The sequence below is a fragment of the Aegilops tauschii genome, chromosome 1 (genome assembly GCF_002575655.3).
Source record: "Aegilops tauschii subsp. strangulata cultivar AL8/78 chromosome 1, Aet v6.0, whole genome shotgun sequence".
Lineage (NCBI taxonomy): Eukaryota > Viridiplantae > Streptophyta > Magnoliopsida > Poales > Poaceae > Aegilops > Aegilops tauschii.
Window position 1 is genome coordinate 22,365,380 of NC_053035.3, and position 18,738 is coordinate 22,384,117.

An 18,738-nucleotide genomic window follows, 5' to 3' on the forward strand; every position below is an offset into this window, starting at 1 on the left:
GAGCCGCAAGTGGATGCCGCGTCTGGCACTTGAGCGTGGAAGCGTCGAGCCGATGACTCGCCTAGCATTTGGTTGTGGAAGCCTTGAGATGAAGACTCGGCCGGCATCCGTTGGTTGTGGTGCTGGATGTCCGGCGCTGGAGCCTGGACTTGCCGCACATGGTCGGCGGGCGCCACCTGGATGTCGTGAGCCATGGGCGATGCCATCTGCATTAGATCTTGGAGCAGCGAGTCGTTCAATGCTATATCACCGAAGCTATAATCCCGCGACTCATCATGCATTTGGTGGACGGGCGCTTGAAGATGCTGCTCCAGGCCGGAGGGCGCCGCGGGCGCCTGAGACTGGAGGGGCATCGGCACCAGCGTCGTCACCTGATGGTTCTGCATGTGGATCGACGCCTCCCGTTGCATTGGACCGTGGATGTGGTGCGCCGACGACTCGCCTACCGTCTGTTGGTATTGGACGGCCGTCGCCGGAGCCTGAAGGTGCTGCACATGGTCGGAGCGCGCCACCTGAATGTCATGCTGAACGTCACCGCTGCGCGTCAGCATCTGCATTAGATCGTGTAACAGCGAGTCATCCAGCATTATATCCAACGGCCCATCCAGCATTTGGTGGTCCTCGTGGTTGGCAGGCGCTGCCGGCGCCTGAGGGATATCCCCTAGCACATGCTGGTATTGGCCGTGCTCGTGCATCGGCGCCGGCGCCGACGCCTGATGGTTCTGCATTTGAGCGGAAGGGGCGTTCTGAACCTGCATAATTGGATGAACTTGAGGGGTGGGCTCCTGCATCACCATTTCATCCTGGAAGCCGTAAAAATACGGCTCGTAGGGCAGTTGCTGGTGTTGGATCGGCGGTGGCACCGGTGCCTGGAGGTACTGCACGTCAACGTCACCGGACGGCGGTGCCTGGTGGACGAGAGTCGCCGCATCCTGTTGGTGCTGGGCGCCCACGGCCCTGGTTTGCCTGGCTCCCAGGAGATCCTCCATGGACGGCTCCTCCATGGCGTCGAAGTTGATGAAGCAGTCGACGTAGCTCTCGTCGTAGTGCTCGTCGGCCATTGTGGCTCGCTCGAGCGGCGGACGTGGACGCTGGCGAATGCGCCGGTGAAGTGGAGAAACAATGGCGGTGGAAACTGATTGTGTGAAGCGCACTGGCGGCTCTACACGGAAGGACGTCTATGTATGGCGCCAAGGGACACGACAGTTCCAAGGGATGCGGCGGTTGCCGCGCGCGGGGGTGCACGTAAGGAAGGAAACACAACCGGCGGCGGTTAGAGTTCGCGCGCTCTCGTTTTGATTCTGGCGGTTGGAGCACGTGCGATGGCTAACTGGATCGTAATCGTCGTACACCGCCCGCGTACACGGCGGAGGTCGTACTGCATGTCAGCACGTGTCGAGTTCGCCTAAATCCGACAGCCACCTACGATTTTTTTAACACTTCTTCGGTACAACCCCTAAAACAAAAAACACTATTGGAATTTCGTCATAGGCCGAGTATTTGGCTCTTCACCGAGGGCTAAACCACAATCATCGGCAAACAGATATACATTGAGAATAGTACTCGGCAAAGAAAAGGTCACGACAACGACATGTTGCCGAACAGAAGACCTGATGAAGAAAGCACAGTCGGCAAATACCACACACGCTGAGAACACCACATGGCAAAGAAATGCCATGTGGCATGTCCGTCTGCATTTGACGGCTCCGTGACTTGTAGTTGTCTTTACTGAGAGCTAAACTAGGGCGCTCAGCACCCCACATGTCACCTCCAAGGTTGCCAGGGCTAAGATTTCAAACTACTGTGTAAGATTAACCCAAAATCCCCATCCCCTTGTACTCAATCCAGATCGGAACCCTCAAATCCATCCCTACTAGGAACTCATGATGATGTTATGACCAGTCATAGGGCTATTTACCCCGATTCCCCATTCCGCTAGAACGCGGATCGAATCTAAACGTGGATTGAATGTGAAATAGTAAGTGAGGAGGTGAAAAAGGTGTTTACTGCCATTGACAAAATGTTGCGGGTGATGCTGCAGATGCCGGTGATGGAGGCCGGAGGTCGCCTTACTGTTCTCCGCTGAACACCGCCGCCACCGGTGAGAGTGGGAGAGTGGAGAGAGGGGAGAGAGAGCGGTGAGGGAAGGTGAGGGTAATTATTGTCCGCACTTCGGAAAGCAACATGGCTCCTCGTGTGTGCAGGGGCCGACACCTACGTGCATCGCATGGGCCTGGCTCACTGGAAACTGTTGATTCCAGTGTTTCCAGCGGGCCTGGCTGGGAGGTGCTTTGAAATTCCTGCGATGCAGGCCAAACAGTGAATGCGTGCAAGCAAACGGCCAATTTTCTTCCCGCGTGAACCTGGTTGGCCTATATGCAGCCTACCAAACACGCCCAAAGTCAAGGTTGAACAGGAAGTAATAGACAAAGTAGCTTGGAGCCTTTTGAACTGACTAAAATTACTTGAATAATTTGTCATAACAACTTGAGGTCAGCTAGATGTGGATTTATTTTCTCGAGATGGCCGATCTGAAATTTAGTATCAAGACTTTCATACTACAAGCATTTCCAAAATTGTTAAACAGGCAAACAAAGTAACAGACATATGCCTCCATACACGGTACACCCCCCTTGAGAAAACTATAAAAGGGTCTTCCCGTATATGGGTTACACAGTAAAACTATTCAGCATTAGATGAGAACCAGATGAACTACAGGTAATCAGCGAATAGGTTGAATAGTTAGAGGAATAGTGGTATCCCTAGACCACCAGGGTTCAAGTCCTGGTGGTCGCATTATTACTGGATTTATTTGAATCAGATTGGGAGATAAAGCGGGATGGGTGACCACATGTTCATTGACGAGACGTGGCACGTCCGGACACACTTTGAATCTGTAGCACCCGATGGGGCTTGCGGTCTCCACGCGATTCCGGCAACGACGGCTCGCCGACAGAGGGTTGCGTCCTCCAAGCAGTTCCGGCGACGAGCTCATCCTCCACCATCTGCCTCCTTCGTGTACCTGCCAACACACAGAGTTGCAATGGTGGCCCATCGCTCGCCTCCTTGGCACCCCTTCTCCTTCCCCAATTCCCATCAGATCCACAAGGATAACGCCCAGCGACGACCGGATCAATCCTATGGCGGGGGAAAACCACCAAGCATTAGTGCTCTGACCCTCGTGGCGAGGACCGATGCAAGGCAGCATTGTTTCGGAGGATGTCGTGCGGCAGACGATAGGGAGGCGATCGGCTGCGTGGTGGATCGGGAGGCGGATCGATGACTGACTACGTATATGTTCCCTTTTAACATTAGAGATTTGGCAAGGTAAGAAAAGACATAGAGAGCGACTAGGACTCAGTTGACTAAGATTTAGTGAAGTCTCAGTCTACTGACGTCATTAACCTGGCATGAAATCCTTTTTGTCCCTCGGTGGCCTAGTTGGTTTGTTTCTGCGTTTCTGGGCTTGGACACTAGTAGAAAAAGGGGCTTTTGTCCCGGTTGGTAAGGCCCTTTGGTCCCGGTTTTTGAACCGGGACTAAAGGGTCGTTACTAATGCCTCTCCCCTTTAGTCCCGGTTCTTACACGAACCGGAACTAAAGGCCGCGGCCACGTGGAGAAATTTTATGATTTTTTTTAACTTTTTTTGAATTTTTTTTGAATTTTTTTTATTTTTAAATTTCTGAATTATTTTAACCTCTAATCTCTAATCATCACCCCTCATCAGTGCTCAATTTATCCTCTAATCTCTAATCACCCCTCATCATTCCAAATCATGTAACTTTCCGAACGGTCACCCATCCTCCCACTCCCCTAGCCTGAGCACGCTTAACTTTCGGGTTCTATTCTCCCTCGTTTCCAAGTCTGCACTTGTTGTTTTCCTGACAATAGTAAGATGTCAATCCTATTAACCCTCAGGAATTTTGCTTGAGCATGAAGTGACACATTTCACTGTTTGAGTTTGAAACTATTGTTCTAAAAAACAATAATTATTTAGTAACACTAATATTTCTTGAATAATTAGTTTGACCATTGTTTGACCACAGTTTGACCAGATTTGACCCAAAATTCAAAATAACTGAAATAATTATTTAGTAACACTAATATTCTAGAATAATTAGTTTGACCATTGTTTGACCACAGTTTGAAAAAATTTCGATTTTTTCCACTCTAGATCTTAAAAGCCCCGTAAATTTTTTTCTGTTAGGTTTTGAGGATTTTGAAAATGTTTAACAGGGTTCCCCATGTTATATTCGGATGTAACTTTTTGAGTAGATGATTTTTCATATAAAAAACTTTTTCATCCGAGTTCGTATGCAAAAGTTATGCCCATTTTACAAATTCCAGAGAGATTTTGCAAATAAAGTCGAAATTCATATTTGTTAATTTTCCCAACAACTAGACCACATATCACATGGGAAACTTATTTTATTTTATTTTTTTGATATTTCCATCATTTTCTTTTGTTTTTTCTAAAACTGAAAAGGCGGTGGGGGTAGAGTTTGAAAATGGAACCTTTAGTACCGGTTCGTGCCATGAACCGGTACTAATGCCTCAAAGCCCATTAGTACCGGTTGGTGGCACCAACCGGGACTAAAGGTCTAACCTTTCCTTTAGTCCCGGTTGGTGCCACCAACCGGGACTAATGGGCATCGCACCCTTTAGTCCCGGTTCGTGGCACCAACCGGGACTAATGCCTTAGCCGCACGAACCAGGACGAATGCTCACATTAGTCCCGGTTCGTGACTGAACCGGGACTAATGTGAATACTGCTCTGTGACCAAAGCCCTGTTTTCTACTAGTGGGACACGTTATATGTTGCTTTGCTCCTTCTTCTCTTTTTTTTGGGCTGTACGTGTTATACGCTGATGGCCTGGACGTGTCTAGGCTGGTTTTGCTTTTCATTTGACTTTTATTAGCCTCTTGTCCGGCTGAGCTGCCGTCATACATAAACAAGAGAAAGCTTATGGTTTGTGCGAACGTGAAAAGCAACGAAAAACAAGTAGACATGTAATAGAAGAGTCCAGATACTTTTCGAGGCAAAATTAGAGACCGATTACTCCTTATGTTCTTTTTAATGCAGGAAAATGTTTTTTCTCCTGCAAAAAGTGTGGTTGTGGTTTTTTTACTCATTCCTTGATAAATGTAAACAAATATTTACATTTGTCATCATACTTCAAAAAAGTGTTCCCACATTAACAAAAATATTATCCTGCATTTATAGAATGTTCGTCGTGCTATTTTAAGTTCAATATTATTTAAAAATATTGATTTTGTATTTAATAAAAGTTCAATTGGTATTTGAAAATTTTCATTGTGTATCTAAAAAAACGGTTTTGCTAAAGCACATCTAGATGTGCCATACGTATTGCACATCTAAGTCCTATGTCATAGATTTTACGTTGAGATTCGTGTGGATATTTTTTTTCTCTTTTCTTTTACTCTCTATGCTTGATTCACTCACTTAGATGTTCAATAATTAGAGCACATCTAGATGTTCCCTATACAGACCCTTGAAAAAAATTCAAATTGTACTTGAAAAATATTAGTCATGTATTTTATAGAAGTTTCACTTGCATTTAGAAAAAAGATTCCATCATTTATTTAAGAAGATGTTCATAGGAAAAATAAATAAATAAATAATAATAATAATAATAATAATAAACAACAACAACAACAACATACCCCTAGTTGCATGTGAGTGGTACGATGCATGGAGTTGTCGGCAGAGGGGCGAACGTGCAATTGGGAGGTGACTTGGGGTGTCACTCTCTGCGACAGTTGTAGTCCTGGGGCAACACTTGCGGTTGCGTGCGTAGTGGTAGACATGCAAATGCCCAAAGTCCCTCTGATAAAACACCATAGAGTTACAGTCGCCTTGAGGACATGCAGTTGCAGTCGGGGTCGACATTTGCAGTTGCGCGCCTAGTGGTAGACATGCAACTACCCCCACTCCCCACACAAAAACCACAGAGTTGTAGTTGCACCATGGTACAACACTTGCAATTGCATGCCTAGTGACGAGCATGCAACTGCCCCAACTCCCTCCGATAAAGCACCACAGATTTACAGTTGCATTGAAGACATGCAGTTGCAATCAAGGGCGACACTTGTTGTTGCATGTCTAGTGTGATACATGCAACTCCTTTCTCTCACGTCGTCCCCCGACAAAACAAAAGGATAGTTGCAGTCGTTTGGGTAGACATGCAGCTACAGTCGAGGGCAACTTTTGCAGTTGCATCCTAGTGTTAGACATGCAAATGGTGCCCTCTCCCGCAACCCTTTGACGGATAAAAGACCAGTTCCAGCAGGACGGGTAGACATGAAATTGTAGTTGGGAGTTACGCTTGTAGTTGCGTGCTTAGTGTCAGACATGCAGCTGCCGCCCTCCTGTCGTCCTCCGACATAACAAAAATGACAGTCGCAGTAGGGTGGGTAGACATGCAGTTGCAGTCGAGGGAGACACGGGTAGTTGCATGTCTAGTCTCAGACATGCAACTGTCCCCCTCGCCCGCCTACCGAAAAACAATGGTGAGTTGTAGTCGTTTGGGTAGACATGCAGTTGTAGTCGAGGGTGTCCCTTGTAGTTGCATGCAGGGAAAAACAGAAGAGAACAAATGCAACTGAAGAACCCCGAGGGATGACGACCCCTTTCCTGAGACGAGTAGCTTCTCCACCATAGATACAGTGTGTAGATGGCAATTGAAAAGCCCAACAGAGACAAAGAAACAAGTCCTCTCACCACCAGCACATCGCGCATCAATACCTAACACGAGAAAAGTAAAAAAGAAGAAGTGGGCGCTAACTAGGCCGAGGTAACACTAGACAAGCAGTGTTGCGTGAATCTTATGAAAACATTGATCAAACAGCCATATATGTGTACCAAGACTTCGGTTAACTCAATAGACTGAATTTTAGCAATCCCGCTGATAAAATTTTAACAATGGCAACCAACATTTACTTACACAAGCGTCTAATGGATGTACAACTAGAAATGATATTAAAATAATTGGTAGGCAATTTTTTTGCTAAAATAGGACTGCTCGAAAGTTGGAAAATATGCTAAAATACAATAAAAACACAATATTAATAGGCAAAGGCAAAATGAAAATGAAAAACGCAAATAAATAAAACAAGAAGAAAAACAAAACCCAAAATAAGAAACAGACAAGCAAAAAAAAAAATTAAATACACATAAAAAAGCACAAGAAAAGTAAAAAATAAAAAAGAATTGGTAAAGAAAAAAGAAAAAATGAAAATGACAATTTCTTTTGGAAAAATGAGAAGCCACTCTGACCTCCTCTCCTACAGGCAAAACGAAGTAGTAGTATACTTTTTCTGTAGGCTGACAAAAGGAACTACAAAAACACTCTCGTGAAACTCGGGCTGCATAGCTAAGAGGACAAGGCCCAGAAGGAAAAGAAAAGGCTCTCTCATCTCCACCGGCCCGTGCAGCGACAGAGAAAAGCGTTCGTTCCAGCCAACCCTCAAGACACAAATCTTAACGTCGACTGAGATTTAGTGTAGCCCAAAGACATATAAAAAAAATTATTAGGAAAATTGTGATTGTGATTCAATATATAGATAATGATTTGTTATTGAGGACTATTTGATTTTATTTTTGAAGGTTATTAAGAAAAATCTTCGGTCTGCTTCTTAGGAAGGTGATCTCACATATATAGGCAATTTTAAAATTCTTGATTGCCTAATATTTACTTGATTTAGTTGAATCGACACCTGCCAAAGTAAGCATGAAAAAAAGGAAAGGAGGATCGGATGAATCGATTCGCTTTTTAGTGGGAGGGAGAAACAAGCCCAGTGGAATGTGAGCCGAAAATAAACCAGTGGGAGGGAGTGGTGGGAGGTGATGCGAAAATACATCAGTGAAAGGTGGGGCGAAAATAAACCGGGATACCGGCCTACCAACTCCCCCTGGGTAGAGATCTTGTACCTTGCACATTAATTAGTAATGTATATTTAATTCATACCACGCAAATCTTTCAGATTGATTTTCATGGATCTGAGTATATCATAGTTGTTCTAACATGTGTGCTATATATGTTACAACAGGAGGTGGTCACAGTCAATAGGCTCTTCCCACCATACGCTCAAGTCGATTCCATTAGATATCTGGATGTCATATAGATGAGGTAATATAAACTCAACATTAGGTATGCCATGGCAATCATGTTCGTCGTCGGGTGCCTTGCAGCGGTGACCACAGAGTGTAAGCCATCATACATTAAATCTTTCTCGGTATTCTTTCGTGTACATCGATCATTCTTTTGATCATGCCTACTACTCCCTTCGTCCGAAAAAATTTGTCCCTGAAATGGATGTATCTGATGCATTTGAGGGACAAACTTAGGACAAGATTTTTCGGACGGTGATAGTACTTACTACTGTATGTAACAGGTCGTCTAGAGGCTGGAAGGATGAGGCAGAGCAGCCACATAAACACTACTGGTACTGCCGTTTCGGTCAACTCAAGCTGCAGTTCTGTGTCGAGAAGACGTGTGCGGACAAAAATTTCTTTGCTACTGCTGCCTGGTAACGCCGCACAGGGCATGTTTCCAGAGACGTGACGAGTGCACGGACCACTGCCCTGTCTGTGATCCCAAATGCCCGCCTTCACCGCAAACCGATCAAACCGCTCTCCATCACTTAAGTAGTCAACGGGAGAACAACATAGGTAGACTTCCCCTAGCGTAAGGCTAGGGTTTCCTATCCTCGCAGGCGATTCCGTCGCCCATGAGTTCCCCGTTACGATCGATCTCCCTCCTCCCTGTAGGAGGCCTACGAACGACGCCCTCAGGTCCTCCTTCCCCTCGGTAGCGATGGATCCACCTGCGGTCGCCCTCTCAGGAACCAGTGTTGGCGGCGGCTCATCCGGGGCGCTGGATCTTGGTGATGTGCTGGAACAACTCAACTTGGAAGACGAAGAATTTGATGATCTGGTGATAGATGAAGCTGATCCAGAGATCAATGAAAGTGTGAGATGGCTTGCGCTGGCTAGGGTTTGCACGGACAAGACCTTCAGCCAGTCGGCTTTCTACAAGGATATGCGTGCAGCATGGAATCCTGCGCAGCCGGTGAGGTTCCGCCCGGTAGGTCCGAAGCTCTTTGTCGTGCAGGCGTCATGCTTGGGAGACTGGGAACGGATGATGGATCAAGGGCCATGGCTCTTCAGGAATCTACTTGTGCTGATGGTTCCATATGATGGCTTTACAAAAGCAGAAGAGGTGCCGATGGTGTTCATGCCGATCTGGCTCCAAATTCATAAGATCCCGGAGGCGTTCTGTAACAAAAACATTGTGGAAAATCTGCTTCGGAATTCAGGAAAGATTGTAGAGATGAGGCTCAACGGTAATACTCGTGGTGATTACATTAGGGTTAGGGTTCGGCATGACGTCCGCCGACCTCTTACCAAGTTTGTCAGTGTCATGAGGGGGAAAGAACGCCAGATTTATTTGGTGAGATATGAAAAATTGGCACGCTTTTGCAGTGTATGTGGGCTGATTGGACACGACTGCAAGGAGTGCGGATCCGGTGTGCATGATGAGAAGGATAAGAAGTATGGCGCTTGGCTCTATGCGGACGGCCTGAATAAGCCTCCTTCCCATGATAGCTTTAGCCGAGGGGGGAATCAGAACCGGCCTGCTCCTCAACCCTTGCAGAACATCTCGCCAAGGGAGAAGGTGATTGATCCGAAGACCCTGGATGCGGCAACATGCCCGTCTAAGGAGGGACGCACGAACATCCAAGTGGATCCTGCTGCTAGGAAAAGACTCGCATTGGAGGGTGATCAACCAGGGTCTAATAGCGTGGCAAACAACAGTTCTCGAGGTGTCTTGGCACTTACTCAAGGGAAGGGGGAGGATGAGATGGAGAACTCCTCTCCTTCCAGTAGCAACAACAGCAAGAGAGCCCGTGTTGACTCGAGCAATGTGTCTGATGATAGATCGGTGGCCTCCTTCGAGGAGGACCGCCGGGAGCAATGAATATTCTAGTGTGGAACTGCCGGGGGGGACCACCGGACAGTTCGTGAGGTTTTGGCCCTCTCAAAAGCCAATTCCCCAGGGCTTGTGTTCTTGTCTGAGACAAGGCAAGCCTCTACAAAGATGGAGAGATTAAAATGGAGGTTACACTTGAAGGGTTTTGCGGGTGTTTCGAGTGATGGTCTCAGTGGAGGACTCGCACTCTATTGGGATGAGAAGCTTAACGTGACTGTGTTGGATTCATGTGCACGGTACATTGATGTGCGAGTGGAGGACATGGCGTGTGAAAAGATTTGGAGGACGACCTTTGTATATGGCGAACCTCGGGTGGAGAACCGGCACCGCATGTGGAGTGCACTATCCCAGCTGCGTGCGAGCTCTTCTGAACCGTGGTTGGTTTGTGGCGACTTTAACGAGGCTATGTGGCAGCATGAGCACATGTCAAGGAACCAACGTTCTGAGAATCAAATGATGTTATTTCGTGATTGTTTGATGGCCTGTGAGCTACGGGACTTGGGCTTCTCGGGATTTCCTTTTACATATGATAATGGTCAGCCAGGTGATCGGTCCGTTCGGGTCCGCCTGGACAGAGCATGCGCGGATGAGAATTGGAGGGAGCTCTTTCCGGCTGCGCAAGTGCTTCACCTGGCATCCTCATGTTCTGAGCATAGTCCGCTCCTGGTGCAGCTCACAATGGTGGAACCAAAGAGGGGCCGGGCGTCGCCCCGGTATGAGATTATGTGGGAACGACATCCCACGCTAGCCGAAGTTGTGGCAAGGAACTGGGCGAGGAGCAATCCTGCCGGCGACCTCGCGGCGGTCCGTGAGGCCCTGCATGAAATGATGAAGGGGCTCCGGGCATGGAGTAAGGAGCACTTTGGCCATGTGACACAAGAAATTGAGAAACTACGTGAGGAGTTGGCTGATCTACAGCTTAGGGATGCCGACCATGTTGAGATCCGCCAGAAAATGTTTCAACTGGATGAACTTTTGTATCGTGAAGAGATGATGTGGCTTCAACGGTCACGGATTACGTGGCTGAAGGAGGGTGAACGCAACACTGCTTACTTGCATCGGAGGGCCGTTTGGCGCGCACGAAGGAACTATATTCAGAAGCTGCGACGGTGGGATGGTACTTGCTGCTCGTCCCCTTCTGACATGGAACGTATGGCGACATCTTACTTCAAGGAAGTTTACACCAAGGATCCAACCTTAACTCCGGACAGTGTGCTTGATGGAGTTCTGCCGAAGGTGTCTGAAGCTATGAACGACAGGCTGGGCGCCCCTTTTTCTGAGGAGGAGGTGTCGGATGCTCTTTTTCAAATAGGACCGTTGAAGGCACCCGGAACGGACGGATTTCCAGCAAGGTTTTTCCCGCGTAACTGGTCAGAGTTAAAACCTCAAATTATTGCAGCGGTGTTAGACTTTTTTGTCTCTGGTATTTTGCCTGAAGGTGTTAATGACACGGCAGTCGTCCTTATCCCGAAAGTTCCTCACCCTAAAGAGCTCAAGGGCTTTAGGCCGATCAGTCTTTGCAATGTTATTTATAAAATTGTGTCTAAATGCATGGTTAACCGGCTTAGGCCGCTGCTCTCAGAGTTGATATCGGAGAACCAAAGTGCTTTTATCCCGGGCCGGCTTATCTCGGATAATTCTATCATTGCCTTTGAGTGCATTCATCACATACAAAATCTGAGAGGAAACAGTAATGGTGCGTGTGCGTACAAGCTTGATTTGTCGAAGGCCTATGATCGTGTTGATTGGGACTTCCTGGAGAGGGCGTTAAACAAATGGGGGTTCTCAAATCAACGGATTTCTTGGATTATGACATGCGTGAGATCAATACGATATTCTGTCAAATTTAATGGGAAGCTGTTGGAGGTTTTTACACCATCGAGAGGACTTCGACAAGGTGACCCATTGTCTCCTTTCTTATTTCTCTTTGTTGCTGATGCTCTTTCTGCTCTCCTATCAAAATCAGTGAATGAAGGAAGTTTGAGAGGAGTGACCATCTGCCGTGGTGCACCGGTGATATCTCACCTTTTATTTGCGGATGATACCTTGTTGTTTTTTGAAGCTTCTGGCCAGCAAGCAGACATTGTTAAAGGTTTGTTGAACACTTATTCCTCGGTGACGGGTCAACTTATTAATCCCGAGAAGTGTTCCATCCTTTTTCTCTGGAAACTGTAATGCGTCAGTGGTGGAGGAAATCAATAATATCTTGGAGGTGCAGCAACAAGTGTTTGAACCAAAATACCTCGGTTTGCCGGTACCTGAAGGTCGAGTGCATAAGGGTCAGTTTGAGACCCTTCAGGACAGGCTAAGGAAAAGGCTAATTGATTGGAGTGAACAATATGTTTCTGTTGGGGACAAGGAGATCCTCATCAAGGTCGTGGCACAAACAATCCCAACATACGTTATGAGTGTGTTCCGACTTCCTGCTTCGGTGTGTGATGATCTTACAAAGATGATGAGGCAGTATTGGTGGGGGTGAAGGACGGGAAGAGGAAGATGGCATGGCTTAGCTGGGAGAAGATGATGCTTCCGAAGGCTATGGGAGGTATGGGATTTCGTGATATGAGGGCCTTTAATCAAGCTTTGTTGGCCAAGCAGGCTTGGCGTCTCCTGGACAGCCCGGACAGCTTGTGTGCTAGCTTGTTGAAGGCTAAATACTACCCAAGGGGGAATTTATTGGACACGGTATTCTCAGCTAGTTCTTCGGCGGTGTGGAAAGGTATTGTTCACGGACTTGATCTTGTGAAGAAAGGCATTATATGGCGAGTAGGTAATGGTACTCTCATTAAAACATGGAGAGATGCTTGGATCCCTAGAGGACATAATTTTCGGCCAGTAACTCCCAAGGGGAATTGTCGATACAATTGGGTGGCTGACTTCTTGGATGAGCATGGTGCATGGAATGTGCAGCGGCTCAGGGAACACTTTTGGGACTTGGATGTGCGGGAGATTCTGAAGATTCGCACATCTCCTAGGAATGAGCAGGACTTCATCGCGTGGTTCCCTGAAAAGAGTGGACAGTTTACTGTCTTAAGTGCTTACCATCTTGCAACGGAAGTTCAGCATTAGGTACACTTGAGTTCCTCCAGTGGCAATCCCTCCGGACGGAGGCCTATCTGGCAGCATATTTGGAGTTCCCAAGTTCCGTTGAAAATGAAGATTATGGCTTGGAAGGCTGTTTCGGGTGCCCTTGCTACAAATGAGTGCAAGAAATATAGACACATCTCAATTAGAGATGGATGTCCGTTATGTGGGAGAGAGAAGAGACGAGCTTCCATGCTCTTGTATCATGTGATCATGCGAGCAGAATTTGGACACACATGAGGCTGGTATGGCGTCTTCCTAGCAATGATATCTTACATGACACAGGGCAGGACTGGCTGTTAAATGTTCTTGCGAACTGCGACGACCAAATGAGGGATTGCACGATCATGCTGATATGGCAAATTTGGTCTTTGCGCTCAGACCTCACTCATGGCAAGGAGGCTCCCCCGTTGTCGGCGACGTCAGACTACCTCCAGAGTTACATGAACTCCCTCAACCTATGCGGAAGATTTTCAACGGAAGAAATTCTTAAGGGGAAGATGCCCAGGGTACAGGAGGCTCCACACGTGGTTCCCAGGCCGAGCGCCCCTTTGGCTTGGCCGCGGCCGCCGGCTGAATTCGCTGCCCTCTCGGTGGACGGTGCTTACATGCAGGAGGACGGGTCTGCTGCGGCGGGTATGATCCTTTGGCGTCAAGATGGGAGTGTAATCTTTGCAGCATACAGGTGTATATTCAATTGCAACGACGCGTTGGAAGCGGAACTGCATGCGATCATGCAAGGCATGGCACTGGCCGTGCAGCATTGTTCCATGCCAATTGTTGTGCAGTCAGACTCAGCATCGGCGTTGGCAGCTTTGACCGGGGAGAGTTTAACCAGGTCAGCTTATGGACACTTTGTGGCGGAGATCAAGCATCATATGGAGACTCGGGAGTTTGTTCCATAAAAAATTAAGCGTAAGCAAAATAGGGTAGCACATTAGTTGGCTTTGTATAGTCGTACGGAGTTCATTACTGCTGTATGGCTAGGGAGAAGCCCTCCTTGTATCGAGGATTTGGTTCCTCTTGATTGTAATCCTATGAATATGGAATAAAACTCTCTTTCTATCGCAAAAAAAAAAAGGATGAACTTCGAAGAATACGGTGTTGTCGAGAAGATATATTACTATTAGTACCTCGCAAGAAAATGATGCTACTAGCGCTATATTTAGCGAAATAATGTACTACCCAGTACATAGATTAAAGATCCATCTTCAATATCGGGATTTAAAAAAAAAATAGCAACAATCTTCTGTTCCTAACAGCTTTGTCGGGACCTCATATCGAGCTCTTAAGCGGTGACTACCGCTGCAGCGCTCACGCGCATGTTCGCATGAGCCGGCCCATTCAGTTTTCATGTTTTTTTCGCCCCCCTAGAAAACAACAAATGCTGGTTTCAAAAAGGCAATTGCGGATTTTCTGATAGAATTTAAAAGATATATGAAATGAAAAATGTTCACAGATTATAAAAAACCCACGAATTTAAATAAAATTCACGAATGTGAATTATTCATGAATTTGAAAGTATGTTCAGAAATTTTCAAAACTATAAGTGTTCACCTATTTTTACAAAAATCGCAACTTTTAAAACGGAAAATAATAAAGAACCGAGAAAATAAAAAATAAGAAGGAAAGGGAAAAGAGAAAAACCAACAGCAAAAAAAAGGTGAATCGGCAGATAATGAAGATAGATTCTAGAATCTTCCCTAAAGCGGGATAGGTCTCATATGGGCTGACCCGTAAAGGAAAAAAGGAGCAATCTGACGACTGTGCGCTGTATACTAAAGAGGAACAATTTAGCAGCATCCCATCGCACATGCACGCATGAGGGCAGATATATTGAGCACGCTCGTTTCAGCAGTTACTTGCAATATAAACTCTCGGTTTCAGCAACAATTTCCCAGAAATGATATTCCCTGCGTAGGTCGGGGAATACCTATCAATCATACCCCTTGCACTCCTCTGTATGGGCGAGCCCGTTCCATGTTTTTCCCCACCAGTTTTGGAAAGGCTTTGGTTCTCTCATTTTTCCTTTACTTTTTACTTTTGGTTTTCGTTTATTTTTATTTTTCCTTTTACCATTCTTTTTATTTTTTACTATAACTTTTTCTGTTTTTGAATTTTTTATTTTCCTTTTGTCCTATTTTAAAATTACCAAAAAGATTTTTAATAGGTTGTAAACTTCTCTAAAAAAACAGGAGGAAAAGGTCTATTCATGAATATATTTTTTCAATCTGGAGAAAAAAATCAGTTTCACGAAAAGAAATCACATTAGTGAATAATTTTAAAATCACTGAATGTGTTCCGAATTCATGAACATTTCTTGCAAGTAGTGAACAAATTTTTAACTACCTAAAGAGTTTTTGAATTCGTGAACATTTATTGAATTCACAATTATATTTTTTTTAAATTAGTGTCATTTGAAATTTCTGAACCTTTTATGCAGTTGATTCACACTTTTTGAACTCAGGAACATTTTTTAAAACTACAAACCTATTTTTGAATTTACAACTAATTTCTTGAAACTGCATGCGGTTTTTTCACATTCATGCACATTTCTTTAGTATGGGAACAATTTTTTAATTCGTGAACTTTTTAAAATTCACTAGTCAATGTGTACGTGTAATGCATGTTAATTTGGAAGTATATTAAGTGCATACGGATATTAAGTAGGATATTATTTGCATGTTATTATGTGGTTAGCACTATATTTGGCATGAAATTAACTGCGCTCTAAACGTGTTGAGCGTTCGACATTGAAGCAGTCTAGGTCATTGGATTGACATGATTTGATGGCCGAGATTAATTGGATCTGCCCCTTTGGGTCTTTTTATATTGGTATAGATGAGCATGTTTGGCAATTGCAAACATTTTTAAATTCACGAGCGTATTTTAAATTTGACAATATTTTTTTGAACTCGTGAACATGTTTTCAATCCAAGAGCATTTTTTAAATACTTGAAGATTTTAATGAATTCGTATTTTTAAATCCAGAACACTTATGAAGCAAAAAGAGCAGAGAAGAAAACGAACGGAAACATGGGCCTGCGCAAATCCTGCACATGCGCGTTATGTGCTCTCCCCCGCGCAGGTCGCTAAATGTCCACTTTTTGTATCAGGATTTATCAGTTTTAGGAACCTTCTAGTAGGTTCCTAAACTGGAAATTTTTGTACATTTGGTATTTTACTAGGTTTCTTTCTCTTCACCTTTTTTTTCAATTTTGTGAATTTCGATGAATGTCAAACCTCTTTAAAACCTGTTAGTGTTTTTAGAAATTCAAAAAATATTTCCCATTTCTAAAAAAAATACAATTTCAACCCATTTTCAAAAACAAATCATCAGAATTTTAAAAAAATTCAAAAAAATTTGTGAATTGTTAGAAAATTTTGGTTTTCCAAAAAAATCAAATTTGAAGAATTTGTTCCATTTTTTATGAAAATTTTGTTCATAATTTTCAGAAAATGTTATCATTTTCAAAAAAATTGTGCTTCTAAAAAATCTTCACAAACTTGAAAAATGTTCGGTTTTTAAAAATGTGTTAGCAAATTGTCGAACCATCTGCTTCAACACTTGTGCTATAGTAAAACAACGGTACAGTGAACCCCGATATAGGGCTCGTGCTATAGTAAAGATCGTTAAAGTGGACGTTCGCTTCAGGGATTTTTCGATACGTCGCTAATTAGCTGGAGGTGATTACTACCATAATCGAGGGGAATTCTTCTTCTGTTTTTTAGGTAAAATTCTTCTTCTATTGCTAGTGCTATACTATATGATTGTTTTTTTTAGGGAAGACCTTCATGGCTAGCTTTATTAGGATCAAATCAAAGTTACAACATCCACCAACTTATTGACCAGACAATCTGGGGTTCGTCGGTCCAAATAAGCGAGTTCTTATCACCAAAACAATATCTAGCTAGCTCATGTGCGACCATATATATTGGCCGATCTAAAACAATGTTTAAAAGAGACCTTCCCAATCAAAGAAACTAAATCGATACACTCCGCGAAAATCGCTGCTGCTCCATCCCACCACTGAGTTTGGCCAGTACAAAAGTTGATAACCTGAAGATAATCTGATTCCTCCTCGACCTTATGAAATCCGAGAGAATTGACAAATCCCAACCCGTTCCGCATTGCCATTGCTTCAGTTGTAACCACGTCTCCAACATACGGTATATAAATGCATTGTGATGCAATAAAGTTGCCTCTCTTGTCACGTATAATCGCCACAGATGCTCCAGCACCCTCATCTCCAAAGAATGTCCCGTCTACATTAAGGTTGATATATTTTGGGTCAGATTTCTTCCATCTGTGCTCCTCCGCTGGAGTACTCTTCATCATTGCCTTTTGAAAGTTGCTCGCCATGGCCAATATAGACATCGGCCATCTGTAAGACGGTGGTGCTCCTTCATTATGAGTAATACGCCGCCTGATCCACCAGAGATACGTACGAGCATCCTGCAGCCACCACTTGATTGATTTCCAGGCTCGGCATAATCTGCATTTTTTTCGGATGTCAACAGGAGCAAGTGTTCAAGAACGACCGACCTGGATCGGTCTACCTAGGTGGCTGAGGAAATCATCTCATGTAATCCCAGCCTTCGCCACAATTCTTTTGCATTTATACATTATACTATATGATTGTTATTTGGGAAGCGTTAAGCGTCGGACTAGTGATGCTTTGCTAATAGACTAATAGTGGATGATACATAAATTCACTTAAAAATCCAAATGTATGTACAATTAAATTTCACTAATAGAACCAGTGTTGTCAGAATCATGATTCTATTGTATGATTCTATGACTTTACGATCCAAACTAACCACTCTGATTCTAAGATTTTGGTCAGTAGAATCTATGTTTTTACGATTCTAATAGTTAAGATTCTACAATGTGTGATCCTACCATCGGAGCTCCGATCCGATTCAGAATCATGATTCTGACAACCTTGAATAGAACTAATGCTAGCCGTGGTTGAAGCACATACTAGTAGTGGTTGAAGCGTAAACTAGTGTCTCCTACGTTTGTAATGTGAGAAGTATGCACTTACAATGGTTGAATCCAAAATTCACAAATATAGAAGCATATGCATTAAATAAAAGTAGGAAGTATGGCTGCCAGGAAGCAATAGCTTTATTATATTGCAATATATATATATATATATATATATATATATATATATATATATATATATATATATATATATATATATATATATATATATATATATATATATATACACATACATACATACATATATAGCATGATTGGATGCAGAAAATGTCTTTTGCGAATAAATTAGGTCATACAATCCGTTAGCTAATATAAACATAGGTTGCTATAAATATAATCCAAAATATTAATAAAGATGAACTACCTCCAGAACCGAAACACTAATTTGGCGAACTGATTGTCGACCATTGCCAGAAGTTATCTAGACTGAAGTACAACTTTCGGAAGCATGGAAAGTTTGGAAGCATCAATTTCATGCTATCTAACATAAAACAAGAGTATAAAAAAATGGAAGCATAGTTGAATTGCCACAAACTCTGCACAGCGAAGAAGCGCATGTATGAAACATATGAATCATGGATAACTGGAAGCATCATATTCATGCAATTCAACACAACAGAAACAGCAGTT